Genomic DNA, 17,164 nt, shown 5'->3' with positions numbered 1-17,164 from the left:
CATCTAAGTAATCCTTCAACGTATAAAATGCATTGCATAACAAGTACTTCTTAGCTGCCTTTTTAAATAAGTGAATTTTTGCAAATTCTTTTACCTCTTTAACAATTCATTGTACAGTTTTATTCCTTGGCAGAAAATGTTGTTTTGAGTTTTATGTTTATTTTTTATTTTCAAATTTAAGTTGCGTCTATTTCTTGTTCCATAGTAATGGACAGAACTGTTTGTGCAGTAATTACCAATGTTATTTTTGCTGTGTACAACTGACTGGTAAATGTATTCACACAAAGCAGTTAAAATCCCGAATATTTTGAAATGATCTTTACAATGAGCTCTACCGCCATTTTTGGTTATGATCTTTTCTGGAGTTTGAAAACTGTGCTCATATTTTGTGCATTTGTTCCCCAGAAAAGAAAGAAATAGCCAAGAATTGAGTGTACATATGAATAGGACGTAACTAAAAGACACTGCATGTTACATACTGGTGATAGGATTCTAAGGGCATGACATGCTGATGACATTCTGTTTGCAAGCACCTTTGTGTGTTCACAAGACTTCAACTGAGAATCAGTATTCATTCCTAGAAATTTTGCATTTGTTGCACAGTCTATACAGGTGCCATCTACATTTGATTTAACATTGTGGTTTTCCCTCTTCAAACTAAAATTCATGGCATTAGTTTTCTTTATCTTCAGTGTCACTCTATTGCTTACTGACCAATCGCAAACTCCCTTGAGAGCTTCATTTGCTTTCTTTGCACGGAGTTCTCTTTTTTTCTCAGTGACTATAAAATTGCTGTTGTCAGCTAAGAGAATTTTTTCACCATGAGTAACACTACTGGGGAAGTCTTTGATGTATATCAGGAATAGTATTAGTCCTAATATGCTATCTTGTGGAACACCTATATTCATGTATTTTAGTTCTGATAAGTGTTTTACTAAATGTTTGGATCTATTTCAAGTATGTGTTATCTCTACTCTTTGTACCCTATCTGCTAGGTATGATCGAAAGCAGTCATTAGCTACCCTCATATTCCTAATGCTTCTAATTTATTTAATAGAATCTTGTGCTCAATTGTATCAAAGGCATTAGAAAGACCCAAACATATGCCTGTGACACACTCATCTTTGTCAAGAGCATCAAGTAGAACCTTTGTGAATTCTACTATGGCTGACTCCATGTTTTTTGCCACTTCAGAAACGAAACTGCGATTCGCTTAAAAGATTGTATTTATTCAGGTATATCATTACTCTGTATTTCATAGTTACTTCTATTTTTTGAGAATGGTGACAGCAGGGAATTGGGCTGGTAATTTTCTATATTTTCTGCATTACCTTTCTTAAGCAAAGGTAAAATTTTTCCTTCTTGTAGCTGCTCTGGAAGTGACGGTGATGTGAAGTATTCATTTATTATACTTGTTAAGGGGCCATGTATAATCTCTATGTAGTGTTTCAGTACACCATCGGTACTTCATGCATGCCCACAGCCTTTTTATATTTTATTTTTTGAACAGTTTTATTGACTTCATTATCTGTGGTTGGAAATAACATCATTGTATTTAGTGCAACATTATTTACAGATGTTATATTATTTGTTTTTGGGAATTTTTGCTGTATCTTCTTTGCAACACTTGAAAAATGCCCATTTACAGAGTTGCTAATTTTTGTGGATTATTTATTACCTTATTCCCCTCCCTTAGCAGTACGTTATTCTGGGTTTGTTTGCATCTTCCTGTTTCCTTTTTTTATAACATCCCAGACTGTTTTGCTTTTATTTTCTGCATTATATATTATTCTGTCATTTAATGAGTTTTTTTACAACAGTCAGCACCTTCCCTTAGAGCTTTTTGTATCTATGATAGAAATTTAAGAAATCTGGATCACTGTGAATCTTTTCCAGGGAACCCGCTGTTATCCACCTTTGTGAGATGTTGATACAGACATGCCTACTTTTGGAAATGCCTTTTCAAAGTTCGATTTAAACACTGTGGAGAATTTAGAGACTTTCATATTCACATTGATTTCCTTATACCCTTATCTCAGCTTTATTTTGCTAGTTGTTTTGAAAAATCGTTTATTTTGATTTCTGATAGATGTCGTTTGTAGGCTTGTAATTAAGGGAACGATTCCATTTTACTGTTGTTATTTGACAGAGATGGTCTGATAGTCTGAGATCTTTCACAGCTACGCCACATTTTTTCCTGTCCATATTTGTAGCCACATGGTCAATTACTGATGGAGTCATTGTAGTAACCCTTGTTGCACTATTGTCCAATAGGGACATGGCGGAACTTTGAAGGATATTTATGAGGGCGCTGCTGGATTCATTTATGATATTGATGTTAATGTTAATTTCTGCACATAGAATTATGTTGACCTTTGTACTTGAGACTTTATCTAGAATTTCTGTTAATTTGGGTGATCTATACACACACAGAATGATTAATTTTTCGGTGATATCAAGCCCTGTTAATTCAATACCTGATACTGCAATGTGTATGTCTTCACTTGCTGTACTGAGGTCATGTCTTGATTTGAACTGTGTTACTATTTTGATAAAACATGGACATGAACCATCCAACATGGAATGTGACGTGACAGTTACCAGAGAGAATAATCACAACGAAAAGCTCCTGACATTTGCAAGAAAACATAGAAAGAGGCATTGCTATGGAAAAGAAGGTACTCAGCAACCAAAGCTATTTAATCAATAACTCTCTGATCATGCTAGCCACCTAAACAATAACAAACCGAAATGTAACCAGGATAAATAATGACTGAATCTCCTTCCTCCTTCTCTCACTTCTCTTCCCCCCCCCCTCCCCACCCACACACACACCACATTTACATACAGCAAAATATACACACCCGCACACAATTATCCATAAAAAATTACCCTCTCAAGACAGAATTACACAATGGAAAACATCAAACCACGACACAAACAAAAGACAAACACACAACAACAGTTGGCAACACTACACCCCCAAAACACATATATGTTGATCATAAATTGAAAGGGTAAGTGCAATGTTGCAAATGTGGGTGAAAGAAAGCTGGTTCAAATGGCTCTGAGCACTATGGGACTTAACATCTATGGTCATCAGTCCCCTAGAACTTAGAACTACTTAAACCTAACTAACCTAAGGACATCACAGAACACCCAGTCATCACGAGGCAGAGAAAATCCCTGACCCCGCCGGGAATCGAACCCGGTAACCCGGGCGCGGGAAGCGAGAACGCTACCGCACGACCACGAGCTGCGGACTGAAAGAAAGCCAGATATCCGCCAGGTGGAGTATGGAAACTAACGAATACATCTCAAGGACCACACACATGGGTTAACAGCAGTGGAAATCGTAAGTAACGCCGAAAGATAAGTTCACATTACGAACTTTGTGCTACAAAAGTTGATTTGAACATAAAAACAAGGGAAAGACATTACAAAATGTTATATAACAGCATATCTTATCTACCACATAATACGTTTATTGCACGCATAAAAGGAAACATGTATTACAGGCCACAGATAATGCTTCTTAAATAAAAGAAGCGAAACGTTTATTTCAATAAATAAACTGCCTTTAATTAGTTGCGTAGACGGCACATACTACCAGTAGATATGTGGCTAACCAACAGTAACGCAACTGAGCCATTAAGTGTTACATTCTAATATCGAAAGGCAATAATTTGATCAAAGCGACCTGACTCTTACAAGGGAACCTCCCCATCGCACCCCCCTCAGATTTAGTTATAAGTTGGCACAGTGGATAGGCCTTGAAAAACTGAACACAGATCAATCGAGAAAACAGGAAGAAGTTGTGTGGAACTATGAAAAAATAAGCAAAATATACAAACTGAGTAGTCCATGTGTAAGGTACGCAACATCAAGGACACTATGAGCCAAGGAGCGCCGTGGTCCCATGGTTAGCGTGAGCAGCTGCGGAACGAGAGGTCCTTGGTTCAAGTCTTCCATCCAGTGAAAATTTTACTTTATTTTCGCAAAGTTATGATCTGTCCGTTCGTTCATTGACGTCTCTGTTCACTGTAATAAGCTTAGTGTCTGTGCTTTACGACCGCACCGCAAAAGAGTGCTACTAATCGCACGGTCGCACGCTTTTGTGGTGCGGTCGTAAAGCACAGACACTAAACTTATTACAGCGAACAGAGACGTCAATGAACGAACGGACAGATCATAACTTTGCGAAAATAAATAAAGTAAAATTTTCACTGGATGGAATACTTGAACCAAGGACCTCTCGTTCCGCAGCTGCTCATGCTAACCATGGGACCACGGCGCTCCTCGGCTCACACTCTCCTTGATGTTGCCTACCTTCCACATGGACTACTCAGTTTGTATATTTTGCTTATTTTTTCATAGTTCCACACAACTTCTTCCTGTTTTCTCGATTGATCTGTGTTCAGTTTTTCAAGGCCTATCCACTGTGCCAACTTATAACTAAATCTGAGGGGGGTGCGATGGGGAGGTTCCCTTGTTAGATGTTTGTTGCAGAATATAGCATGAAATTTTGACTTGTACAATATGTGTTAAAATATAATAAGCCAATGACTAATGAGCATCATTCCAGTTTATTATGTAATATCTTCGTGAAGTCACATAGAAACTAGATTAAAACGTCCTTAAGCATCGTACAGCCAGATCTAATTTGAAAGGTTTCGTTGCAGCACTCTCCCACTGTGTACTGCAGTTAGTCGCAGTAGTTGAGAATTTTTCTGTGTAGCATGTTATTTATTCGTAAACTCTTTTTTTCCGCGTTGTAGTAATTCTTTAATTCTTTTGAGTACAAATTTTCTGATCTGCGTTCTGTTAACTATGTACTGACTCATTCCATGGCCAAACAGATATGCCTCGCAAGATCCCATGGAACTTGATAACTTAATGATATAAATAAATCAAATGAAAAACGATTGTAAAATAACTGGTTACAGATTGCTCTCTACTGCCCTGTGTACACGTGATGTCAGTCGTGAAGATCAAGTGTTCGAGATTTTCGTTACTCAGATCGAGAGAGGCAGTAATCCACTTCTCACTAAGTACCTCTGCTAATTATGCTACATTATCCCTCGCGAGCGCTTTCGAGCATCTCGTCTCTTTTATTTTCTAATTTAGAGGTACTTAACCTTTCAGCAGTGCTCCAATAAAGAGTGCTCTTACTGTATTATGAAAAATTCAGTGAACTGTTTTACAGCACTCATTAATCTTAATGCGAAGCTTCCTCGCCCTTGCTACTTTACAGCCAATACCGCGCCTCATCAAGACGCTCTCCTCCGCGTCACGTGTTTACTAGTGGCTTAATTCCAGTTTGCCTTTCACACAGCTTATATTTTTGCTTTCCCTGCGTGTCTACACATTTCTCGCCCTCTTGCGGCGCGGCACGTTGATTTCTACCGCCCTGCCAATGTCCAGCAATCTTCATTTGTCTAGCTAAAAGCTGTAGTAGAAAATCTACTGCAGGCCGCAACATACATAGAATTGTCCGGTGAACGGATACTGCCGAGATGTTACTAGTTCGAACCCTCAGCCCCGACTTACTTAGATCACACCAAAGGCTTTGTTCCCAGCATAGATTGGCGCGAGCCTTCATTTTTCTGATTGGCTGATATCACAAACAGCAAATCAGGTTGCAGTATTATCCCGCGCTAACCCGCGATTTACTTCAATTACCATTCATAGTTAAGAATTTGTTTCCATGCCAATTGCCAAATAAATAAATTTAGAAAAGTATCAAATATAAAATTATTCCTTCCGAAATTACCAATTAATTTGTGTTCTACTCACGATTTATAAGTACCATAAACTGACTGCTCATTTAACTATAGTAAATCCCCTGTATAGTTTAACTGGTACTTCGTGAATAAACAAAACAATTTTCATTTACTTCTGTTGTTCTTCACTCATACAACACTCACGCTGCTAATTACTACACATATAAAACAATTATAATTATGAAAATACATTAAATATTAATCAAACATAACTTTACAACATTGTTTTGACTTCGACTGCTGACCTCTGCCGCCTACTAGTACAACTACGTGCAGCTCTGTAACTCAGGTCCATGTCAGCTGGTGACATCTGTCGATGACTCATGCCTATAACGATATTGTCCTAACAAGTGACAGGAGCGATGCGAAGGCGCTACGCCTCACTCTACCCAGTTTCTGTCAAATGTTACCAAACTAAAGGAAACACTTGAATAATATGTTAACACATATCTGAAACGTTTCTCGTCAGCCGATACCTGCGATTCGTCTGTAACTGGACGCAGTTAACTCGTGCATGGGTTTGAGGTGTACTTCATGTACATCAGCATCTGTTTTACTGCGCAATAATATGAAAGAAAATACGCCCTGAGTATACTGTTCAGAATACAGCTTCAGTACTTATTCACACTATCCGTGGATCACATCAAATGAAATCGCAATTGCAAATAAGGACTGCCGTCAGTTGTGGAATGGAATAACTACAATGAAAATGTGTGCTGTACCGGGACTCGAGCCCGTATTTCCCTCTTGTCCGTGCAAGAGTCACGTCTTTGCATCGTAATCAGAATAACACCGGCACCGCAATATCGTATTTATCTGCCGATACCAGGTGAGCGACTTTCACATACAACGCCTGAGCTGTAAGAGAACATACATAGTGGATGTACGAGTACAGGTAGTTGACGACATAGGAAAGTTTCGCGGTGGCCTTGAGACGTGTGCGAATAGCTAAATGGTAAGGCGACCGCTTGCAACAAGCGGCGAATCTCAGATCGATTCCTGCTCCGCCACCAATTTTCATTGTCATCATTCTGTTCTACAACTGACGGTAGTTCTTAGTCGCAACTGGAAATTCATTTGATGTGTTTCGTAACGGCTATGGTCGCCGCAATGCCTGTTCCTTTGGATATGCATACTTGTCCAAAGGAACGTTGCATCGTTATCAGAATAACACAAGCACTGCAATATCGTATCTATCTGTGAATTGTTAGTGTGACAAAATATAGTGGATCGGGTGATTTACTAACGAAAATCTTGATTCAGAAGGGTAGGTAGATTACAAGAAAGTGTCGACGCTCTGACAATTAAAGTACAAGTTTCGTGAACAGTGTGTGATTTATACACAGGAATTTAGACATGAATTACAAGCTAGCTTTAGGTGTAATGTATCAGTTCACAAAACGAAGTAATGATTTTAAGCAGTTCTACAGCACGAAGGTAGTCAGAGGTTTTATTTGCGATATAATGCTATGTATATTCTAATATCTAATCATTAAACGTGTAAATTTTGTAATTATTATACTGAAATTCACTCTCCCTTCTCTTCAACCATAACAACATAGGTCGCAGGTTCGAATCCTGCCTCGGGCATGGATGTGTGTGATGTCCTTAGGTTAGTTAGGTTTAAGTAGTTCGAAGTCTAGGGGACTGATGACCTCAGATGTTAAGTCCCATAGTGCTCAGAGCCATTTGAACCATAACAACATAATACCTACAACGCACTTCCCAAACAGACATGACAGGCAGATGACACGGCATTGGTACACGCCTGTAACTCATAACAGGTCGGAGAAAAGCAAAGGCAAATCACCTACATTAGCACCTTACCTAGAACGATAATGCAGGATTCTTGCGTCTGCTTTCCGGCGATCATTAACCATAACATAGGACTACTCTGATACTGAAATTCAAAATGGAAAAGAAATATTAGTAAACACAAATATGATGCTAATGTAAACAAAATCCATAAAAATGGAAGTAAAGAAATCTATAGAAAAAGAAAGGACAACAAAAATGGTTTGTACGAGGGATGAGTCAAATGAAAACCTTAAATATTTTTAAATATTATTTATTGTGCAGAAGTCGTACAGAGCTGTATCACTTTTTAACATAATCTCCCCCATGCTCAATGCAAGTCCTCCAGCGCTTACAAATTGAATAAATTCCTTTAGAAAAAAATACATTTGGTAGTCCGCGAAACCACTTATGCACCGCGTGGCGCACCTCTTCATCAGAACAGAATTTCTTTCCTCCCATTGCGTCTTTGAGTGGTACAAATATATGGAAATCACTTGGGGCAAGGTTTGGTGGGTATGGCGCATGAGGAAGACACTCAAAATGCAGGTCTGAGATTGTTGCAACTGTTGTACGGGCAGTGTGGGGCCTTGCATTGTCATGTTGCAAAAGGACACCTGCTGACAGCAATCCAAGTCGGTTTAATTTGATTGCTGGCCTCAGATGTTTTTTTAGGAGTTCTGTGTATGATGCACTGGTGACAGTGGTCCCTCTAGACATGTAATGCTACAAAATCACGCCTTTTTCGTCCCAAAAGAGAGTCAGCATAACGTTCCCTGATGATGGTTCTGTTCGAAACGTCTTTGCTTTTGGTGATGAGGAATGGCGCCATTCCTTGCTCGCTCTCTTAGTTTCCTGTTGGTGGAAGTGAACGCAGGTTTCGTCCCCAGTAACGATCCTTGCAAGGAAGCCATTGCCTTCTCGTTCAAAGCGCCGAAGAAGTTCTTCACAAGCATCAACACGTCGTTCTCTCATTTCAGGAGTCAGCTTGCACACACTTGGAGCACAATGTGGTGTGCTGACCCATGACTAATCTGTAAACATTGTGCAATGTCATTCAGTGTCACTCTGCGGTTTTCCTTCACTATGGCTTCAACTGCTGCAATGTTCTGTGGAGTCACAACTCGTTGTGCCTGACCTGGACGAGGAGCATCTTCCACTGAAGTCACACCATTTGCGAATTTCCTACTCCATTCGTAGACTTGCTGCTATGACAAACATGCACCACCGTACTGAACCTTCATTCGTCGATCAATTTCCACAGGTTTCACACCTTCGTTACGCAAAAACCGAATAACAGAACGCTGTTCTTCCCTGGTGCAAGCCGCTAGTGAGGCGGCCATCTTTATACTGATACTGCGACGGTATGTGTGCATCTGCACCTACAGGCCATTCTGCACGCTATTTGTAGCACTCTTACCAACTTACAGGATAAAGGCGCGAAATTTCGATTTGTTATTATAAATTTAAGGTTTTCATTCGACTCACCCTCATAATTTTCTTACAGGGTGTTTCAAAAATGACCGGTATATTTGAAACGGCAATACAAACTAAACGAGCAGCGATAGAAATACACCGTTTGTTGCAATATGCTTGGGACAACAGTACATTTTCAGGCAGACAAACTCTCGAAATTACAGTAGTTACAATTGTCAACAACAGATGGCGCTGTGGTCTGGGAAACTCTATAGTACGATATTTTCCACATATCCACCATGCGTAGCAATAATATGGCGTAGTCTCTGAATGAAATTATCCGAAACCTTTGACAACGTGTCTGGCGGAATGGCTTCACATGCAGATGAGATGTACTGCTTCAGCTGTTCAATTGTTTCTGGATTCTGGCGGTACACCTGGTCTTTCAAGTGTCCCCACAGAAAGAAGTCACAGGGGTTCATGTCTGGCGAATAGGAAGGCCAATCCACGCCGCCTCCTGTATGTTTCGGATAGCCCAAAGCAATCACACGATCATCGAAATATTCATTCAGGAAATTAAAGACGTCGGCCGTGCGATGTGGCCGGGCACCATCTTGCATAAACCACGAGGTGTTCGCAGTGTCGTCTAAGGCAGTTTGTACCGCCACAAATTCACGAAGAATGTCCAGATAGCGTGATGCAGTAATCGTTTCGGATCTGAAAAATGGGCCAATGATTCCTTTGGAAGAAATGGCGGCCCAGACCAGTACTTTTTGAGGATGCATGGACGATGGGACTGCAACATGGGGCTTTTCGGTTCCCCATATGCGCCAGTTCTGTTTATTGACGAAGCTGTCCAGGTAAAAATACGCTTCGTCAGTAAACCAAATGCTGCCCACATGCATATCGCCGTCATCAATCCTGTGCACTATATCGTTAGCGAATGTCTCTCGTGCAGCAATGGTAGCGGCGCTGAGGGGTTGCCGCGTTTGAATTTTGTATGGATAGAGGTGTAAACTCTGGCGCATGAGACGATACGTGGACGTTGGCGTCATTTGGACCGCAGCTGCAACACGGCGAACGGAAACCCGAGGCCGCTGTTGGATCACCTGCTGCACTAGCTGCGCGTTGCCCTCTGTGGTTGCCGTACGCGGTCGCCCTACCTTTCCAGCACGTTCATCCGTCACGTTCCCAGTCCGTTGAAATTTGTCAAACAGATCCTTTATTGTATCGCTTTTCGGTCATTTGGTTACATTAAACCTGCGTTGAAAACTTCGTCTTGTTGCAACAACACTGTGTTCTAGGCGGTGGAATTCCAACACCAGAAAAATCCTCTGTTCTAAGGAATAAACCATGTTGTCCACAGCACACTTGCACGTTGTGAACAGCACACGCTTACAGCAGAAAGACGACATACAGAATGGCGCACCCACAGACTGCGTTGTCTTCTATATCTTTCACATCACTTGCAGCGCCATCTGTTGTTGAAAATTGTAACTACTGTAATTTCGAAAGTTTGTCCGCCTGAAAATGTACTGTTGTCCCAAGCATATTGCAACAAACGGTGTATTTCTATCGCTGCTCGTTTAGTTTTTATTGCCGTTTCAAATATACCAGTCATTTTTGAAACACCCTGTATAAAACAATGATAGAAATGTAAAAAATTGGTATAGTCCTATTTTGTACATCAGTTCCACCGGAAAAAGTTGTATTGGTTCATTTTCTTTGCTTTGGTGCCACCGTTGATGATGCTGAGGTCTGTACAGAATAATAATGAGAGGGAGCTCATGGAGAGCAGTTCTAAGGCAGAACTCATAATGATAACACGTAATGTATCGTTCGTAATAAAATACACTCACAAAAAGAAACGACGGACCATCAAGGAATTTTCCGAATGGGACGAAAATCGGTAAATGTGACGTACATCTGCAGTCAAATAAATGATTACTATTTCAGAAGAATATCATGATTTATTCAAGGGAAAGAGCTTCACAAATTGAGAAAGTCAATGACGTGTCGGTGCACCTCTGTCCTTTATGCAAGCAGTTATTCAGCTTGTCATTAATTGATAGAGTTTTTGGGTATCCTTCTGAGGGATATCGTGCCAAATCCTGGCCAATTGGCGCGTTGCATCCTCAAAATCCCGAGTTGGTCGCAGGATCCTCCTCACAATGCTCCAAACGTTCTCAGTTGGGGACAGATTCGACGATCTTACTGGCAAAGGCAGGGTCTGGCAAGCACGGACACATGAAGTAGAAACTCTCCCCGTGTGCGGGCGGCAATTATCTTGCTGAAATTTAAGCCCAAGATGGTGACAGAGACAACTGGAGCTCTGTACTTCATAGGAGGACACCAACCAATAAGTCCTAGAGGAGGGGCTGGGGAAAACTACTAAATGTCATTTGTTACCAGGTACTCTTTAAAAGAGTTTACTAACCAACAGTAAAAGGTTCAAATAAAAAAACACATTAAAGATTAAACTTGAGATTTCACCCCTTAAAAAGGCATTAAATGTGAAACACCAGAAGACAACCATTTAGATACATTTTAAAGTTCTTTCACCATAATTACAATTCATCAAGACATTAAATACTAATAATATAGAATGAAAGTCGTACCAAGACCACCATAAGCTGAACACTACAATAAAGTAATAAAGCGACTCCACATCAGGTCAAGGCACAAACCGGCAGACGACACAACAGATCCCAGACGTAGACATTGATACCCAGCCCCCACCACCGGCGATAAGAAGCTGAGAGAAGACAGGTAGTGCACTACAAAATATACAGCAAAGCTCTCTTAAATGATGAACAGGTTAAATAAAACCAAAGCCTCTGTCCAGCTCTGAAGCAACTCCAATAACTAATATTAAGTTAAGGCTAAAGGGCCACTGAATCCTAATTCGCCTCGTGATACTACTTAAACAGTTTCGACCGATATATGCTGGTTTTGCTACTGGCTCAGTATTAAAATTAGTAGTATCTTAAATGTAGAACCAATATCACCAAAGTCTTAATAAATGCAGAAGCAGCCTTCAAAGAAGCATCCACAACCTAAGATATACCAGTGGCTTATTATTAGCCTAATGATCAAATCAGAGGTTCTGAAGAACTTCAGATTTCCTCATGGAATTGTTTTTAGCGCAGTTTACATATAATTTAACAGAGGCAAGCATCATTTAAGCATCGTATAAAAAATTCCTCTATTTTTCTTAAAGGCTGTTGTAGGTCCTAAGGGGAAAGAAAAAACTTACTGGCTACAAGTAACAAGTTAGAGTCACTAAATAAAACTGACCTCTTTTCTAAATGCCAACATAGTGACAAGAGGTTACCTAGAATTAGGCCTTAAAATTAAATCACCAATACAACAGTCTGCACTTTACTCAAAACAGGGCGTCCAACATTTTTGATAACATTTACTCCAACCAAAAGCCAATTTACCCAATTTAAAGAGTTGAACACGTGCCGCAAATCCTTTCAAAATCACATGAAATGAAAATGGGGGACGCAGGGCAACCGAAAATTAAAAAACCAAGCGTAAGGCCACTACCAAGCTTCTTCAAACACAACCAAGAGCACTTAATGGATACAAGTTGCTGGATAACGTGCAAATGACGCTCACCATAAACATAAAGAACCCTGTCTCTTTCCTGGCCAAGGAATCCGAAGCAGGCGTTGACTCGGTGCCCGGCAAAATCCTGTAATGAAGTTCAGGACGTCTAGTGCAGAATGGAACATGACCGGTGGGCTTCGGCAAATGGCGCCAAATTCTCCTGCGGGAACCCGGGTACTGCTTGAACAAGTACAGCCAGGACAGCTGTAGGATTGTCCAGCACGGCACAACAGCCGCACGACCATGCACGGAGAATGCCGACAGCCAACAGTCCGCACTGGCGCAGTCCAGGAAGACACTACATTCCATCGGACGCAGCATCCACCATAACGGCGCAGTTGTCCGCCCCCGGTAGCTGAGTGGTCGGTGCGACAGAATGTCAATCCTAAGTGTCCAGGTTCGATTCCCGCTGTGTCGGAGATTTTCTCCGCTCAGGGACTGGGTGTTCTGTTGTCCTAATCATCATCATTTCATCCCCATCGACGCGCAAGTCGCCGAAGTGACGTCAAATCGAAAGAATTGCACCCAGCGAACGGCCTACCCAACGGGAGGTCCTTGTCACACGACTTTTTTTTTAACGCCCAGTTCCTCACAAACCATTTCCGCTCTTGCGCCAGAGAAAGAAAACCAAAGAGTCTAACCGGTAAAGATGGTGCTCAACTCGCCGGTGCGAGCTGTCGGCTTCGGCGCAAGTGTCAGATGACTTGCCATTAAGGGCAGCAAAAGAAGGCGTAGAATATCGGCGACACGCCGTTGTGCTGTAAGGGTGCCGCGGATGACGACCAAAGGGGTCCTGCTACGAAAAGAAATGGCACCCCAGACCATCACTACTAATTGTCGGGCCGTATGGCGGACGACAGTCAAGCCGGTACCTCACCGCTCTCTGGGGAGTCTCCTAATACATCTTCGTCCTGGAATCTCATGGACTGGAGGAGACCTTCTTCAGTGATGAGTCGCACTTCGAAATAAGCTCCGATAACCAGCGAAGACGTGTCTGGCGACAACGGTAGGATACCAACTTGACTGTCGTCTGCCATACGGCCCGACAACCTGAAGTGATGGTTTGGGGTGATATTCCTTTTCATAGTAGGACCCCTTTGATTGTCATCCGCGACAGCTTTACAGCACAGCGATACGTTGACGATTTGCAGTGCCTCGTTTTGTTTCCCTTAATGACAAGGCATCCTGGGCTTACATTTCAGTAGGATAATGCCCACACCCATACGGCGAGAGTTTCTACTGCGTGTGTGCGTGCTTGCCAAACCCCACCTTCGCCAGCAAGGTCGCCGTATCTCTCACCCACTGAGAAAATTTGGAGCATTACGAGCAAGGCCCTCCAACCATCTTCGTATTTTGAAGATCGAACGTGTCAGTTGGAACGAATTTGGCACGAATAAACGAATTTTCGAAACCATGTTTGGTTTACAAGTCAGGAATGAGACGCTAACTTTTTTTTTCAGTTGTGTAAGTTTGCAAGTTCTTTTCGAGGCTATCCTGTATATATTATAACATCACTTTCAAGAAATCTGTTAATAATACCAGATATTTAGTCTGTTATCAAACTGTGTTAGTCTTTGCAAAGTCGTATTTATCACGTATACGATCGCAAGAGTAAAGCGTTGGCTAGTTATACGAGACACCGCCCAGTGACATCCAGTCCGTAACACGTGCTCTTAGTCGTACGTTCTTGTGCACTGCTGACTGCTACGAAGCAGAAGCAGAAAGAAAACCCCCCCTGCCCAACCTCCCCCCCCCCCACCCCCTCCCACACAATTCGACACCTATTTGCAGTTTTTTGTCTCTACTCTCATCACTAGTGACGAAACTTTTACGGACGTGCTGGAACTTTTATTCACTACTCTATCCTTCAGTATTTGCCGTTGGTGTCGCGAGCTATTGTGCCTTCTGTTCTGTTTGTTCTCGTTTTCTTGTTGGCTATTTAAGTTCAAAATCGTTCAAATGGCTCTGAGCACTATGGGACTTAACTTCTAAGGTCATCAGTCCCCTAGAACTCAGAACTACTTAAACCTAACTAACCTAAGGACATCACACACATCCATGTCCGAGGCAGGATTCGAACCTGCGACCGTAGCGGTCGCGTGGTTCCAGACTGTAGCTCCTAGAACCGCTAGGCCACCCCGGCCGGCGCTTTTTAAGTGATTTAACAAAAATCGAAATGAAATCATTGATGAAGATGACAAACAACATGAACTTGTAAGGGATCGGGCGGTGGCGTCCATCGCAATGGTCTTTCTATGGTGGCTCCTGTTCGTTAATACGAAGAATGTTCCCCGTTACTTCCCTACACTACTGGGCGCTGCTGCAGTGAACGTTGCCTAATGGAGAACCTACATGTTGTTGTTGTGGTCTTCAGTCCTGAGACTGATTTGATGCAGCTCTCCAAGCTACTCCATCCTGTGCAAGCTTCTTCATCTCCCAGTACCTACTGCAACCTACATCCTTCTGAATCTGCTTAGTGTATTGATCTCTTGGTCTCCCTCTACGATTTTTACCCTCCACGCTGCCCTCCAATGCTAAATTTGTGATCCCTTGATGCCTCAAAACATGTCCTACCAACCGATCCCTTCTTCTAGTCAAGTTGTGCCACAAACTTCTCTTCTCCCCAATCCTATTAAATACCTCCTCATTAGTTACGTGATCTACCCACCCTATCTTCAGCATTCTTCTGTAGCACCACATTTCGAAAGCTTCTATTCTCTTCTTGTCCAAACTGGTTATCGTCCATGTTTCACTTCCATACATGGCTACACTCCATACAAATACTTTCAGAAACGACTTCCTGACACTTAAATCTATACTCGATGTTAACAAATTTCTCTTCTTCATAAACGCTTTCCTTGCCATTGCCAGTCTATATTTTATATCCTCTCTACTTCGACCATCATCAGTTATTTTACTCCCTAAATAGTAAAACTCCTTTACTACTTTAAGTGTCTCATTTCCTAATCTAATCCCCTCAGCATCACCCGATTTAATTAGACTACATTCCATTATCCTCGTTTTGCTTTTGTTGATGTTCATCTTATATCCTCCTTTCAAGACACTGTCCATTCCGTTCAACTGCTCTTCCAAGTCCTTTGCTGTCTCTGACAGAATTACAATGTCATCGGCAAACCTCAAAGTTTTTACTTCTTCTCCATGAATTTTAATACCTACTCCGAATTTTTCTTTTGTTTCCTTTACCGCTTGCTCAATATACAGATTGAATAACATCGGGGAGAGGCTACAACCCTGTCTCACTCCTTTCCCAACCACTGCTTCCCTTTCATGCCCCTCGACTCTTATAACTGCCATCTGGTTTCTGTACAAATTGTAAATAGCCTTTCGCTCTCTGTATTTTACCCCTGCCACCTTCAGACTTTGAAAGAGAGTATTCCAGTTAACGTTGTCAAAAGCTTTCTCTAAGTCATCAAATGCTAGAAACGTAGGTTTGCCTTTTCTTAATCTTTCTTCTAAGATAAGTCGTAAGGTTAGTATTGCCTCACGTGTTCCAACATTTCTACGGAATCCAAACTGATCTTCCCCGAGGTCCGCTTCTACCAGTTTTTCCATTCGTCTGTAAAGAATTCGCGGTAGTATTTTGCAGCTGTGACTTATTAAACTGATAGTTCGGTAATTTTCACATCTGTCAACACCTGCTTTCTTTGGGATTGGAATTATTATATTCTTCTTGAAGTCTGTGGGTATTTCGCCTGTCTCATACATCTTGCTCACCAGATGGTAGAGTTTTGTCATGACTGGCTCTCCCAAGGCCATCAGTAGTTGTAATGGAATGTTGTCTACTCCCGGGGCCTTGTTTCGACTCAGGTCTTTCAGTGCTCTGTCAAACTCTTCACGCAGTATCTTATCTCCCATTTCATCTTCATCTACATCCCCTTCCATTTCCATAAAACTGTCCTCAAGTACATCGCCCTTGTATAAACCCTCTATATACTCCTTCCACCTTTCTGCCTTCCCTTCTTTGCTTAGAACTGGGTTGCCATCTGAGCTCTTGATATTCATACAAGTGGTTCTCTTCTCTCCAAAGGTCTCTTCAATTTTCCTGTAGGCAGTATCTATCTTACCCCTAGTGAGACAAGCCTCTACATCCTTACATTTGTCCTCTAGCCATCCCTGCTTAGCCATTTTGCACTTCCTGTCGATCTCATTTTTGAGACGTTTGTATTCCCTTTTGCCTGCTTCATTTACTGCATTTTTATATTTTCTCCTTTCATCAATTAAATTCAATATATCTTCTGTTACCCAAGGATTTCTATTAGCCCTCGTCTTTTTTCCTACTTGATCCTCTGCTGCCTTCACTACTTCATCCCTCAGAGCTACCCATTCTTCTTCTACTGTATTTCTTTCCCCCATTCCTGTCAATTGTTCCCTTATGCTCTCCCTGAAACTCTCTACAACCTCTGGTTCTTTCAGTTTATCCAGGTCCCATCTCCTTAAATTCCCACCTTTTTGCAGTTTCTTCAGTTTCAATCTGCAGCTCATAACCAATAGATTGTGGTCAGAATCCACATCTGCCCCTGGAAATGTCTTACAAT

Source organism: Schistocerca nitens, chromosome 1 (assembly GCF_023898315.1).
Source record: "Schistocerca nitens isolate TAMUIC-IGC-003100 chromosome 1, iqSchNite1.1, whole genome shotgun sequence".
In the NCBI taxonomy this organism is placed as follows: domain Eukaryota; kingdom Metazoa; phylum Arthropoda; class Insecta; order Orthoptera; family Acrididae; genus Schistocerca; species Schistocerca nitens.
This window is presented reverse-complemented; position numbering follows the sequence as displayed.